Here is a 1,752-nt window from a genome sequence, read left to right on the forward strand (position 1 = left end):
GAGAGAGAGAGAGAGAGAGAGAGAGAGAGAGAGAGACTTCATCCACTTCACTCCACACTCCTCTCCCTCTCCGTCTGGCTCGTGTCTAGGAGGTAGATACCTTGTTGGCGGCACAAAGGAGCGGCTCTGTAATAAAAACAGCTGTCTCTGGTGGTCTTGGTGTAATTGGGATTGTTAACGTGGAGAGCTCCTGGGGGAGGCTGGGAGAGGGAGTATGTCTTTGTGTAAAGCACACACAGACACTTCTGCAGCGCAGTACCTTGATTTGATATAAGCAGGAGAGTGAGGAAGAGGGAGGAGGAGGAAGGAAAGGAACAAAAAGCAAACAAGTCACCTGAGTTGTTGCGTGAGCTGCCTCTGTTTTTCAGCGGCGTTAAACTTTTATTTTTAGACGTATTTGTTTGCAGGGAAGACCAGGAATCCTTTCTTCTTCGATTCTTTGATGAGGGCTTAGGTTTTCAAAAGGGAAAGCTTGCAACACAAGTTTATTTTATCATTTTTTATGAAAGCAATAAAAAATAGGTTTACTGCATCAGTTTGAATACACAAGTTGCAAAATAAAAGCATTTATGGTTATGAGTTAATTTCACTATTATAAAAAAGATTATTCTTCTCCCTTAAAGAAAAAAATGCTGATTTATTCTATTATTTTGATTTGCCATTTCCTTCATGACTGAAAAATTACACTACAAATTATTTGCTGTAAAAGGAACAGCACATCACCATAATGTAAAGTTTTGCCATTGTCACCACTTCACAATAAAGGCCCTTTTCTAAAGGATTTATTAATGTTTCAAAATAAGGGTTTCATGAGTTATAAACACATATTATTTTAAATCATTCAAAACACTGCTCACACATTGAGACACTATCAAATATCAAGTTTTATTATTCCTTCATGTAAATGTAATACAGTTGCTCAGATCACATATTTTTCTATCAAAATACTTAAAAAACTGGGTTACACGATCACTGAAAAATGTGATATTTAAAATCTAAAAAAAATAATAAATAACAAAAGAAATTGCTCATCCCCAAAAAATATATTCTGGCTCAATGTATAAACTGCGTTTTATGAGTGTTTCTTCAAAGATTGTTAATGCTTTATAAAGGGTTTAGAACTCATGAATAATGTAATTATAAAGCAGTTATAAATATTTTATGAAGGTTTCTTATGTGGTACCCCTATTTTTTAATGCTAACATCTTATTCAAGGAGACATTCAAATACTTTATTTATGACCTTAAAATAGTAAAACAACAAGATAAATATTACAAACTGATCCAAAACTGCATCCGGGTCTGTAATTTGAATTCTGTGTTATGTTAAACATTTTGACACAATGCCCTTCCTCAGATGAGAGGAAGATGTTCGCAAAAATAAATAAATAAAATTAAATATAAAAATAAAAAAATGGGAAAGAAAAAGCCTCAAGGTGATAGACGAAGATCTCACGGACCAAACTGTTGGAAACTGTACTTCAAAGCCAATTGCTCTGCAGAAGCTGTGGCTGATTTATTTGACTTAAGATATACTACCTTTGCGCGCGCGCACGTGTGTACGTGTGTGTGTGTGTGTGTTTCATTGTGGATGAAAATTTCATACACCGATTTAGAGGTGGTGAAATATAAATGATTTCTTTTTAAAGTTGCATCGGGAATCAAGTCTGTCGGTATGTATGTGAGCAGACACTGATCGCTCCTTGATGTCTCCTGAGCCTGATCTCTGTGTCCCACACACACACACACACAC

The sequence above is a fragment of the Austrofundulus limnaeus genome, unplaced genomic scaffold, assembly GCF_001266775.1.
Source record: "Austrofundulus limnaeus strain Quisiro unplaced genomic scaffold, Austrofundulus_limnaeus-1.0 Scaffold331, whole genome shotgun sequence".
NCBI lineage: Eukaryota > Metazoa > Chordata > Actinopteri > Cyprinodontiformes > Rivulidae > Austrofundulus > Austrofundulus limnaeus.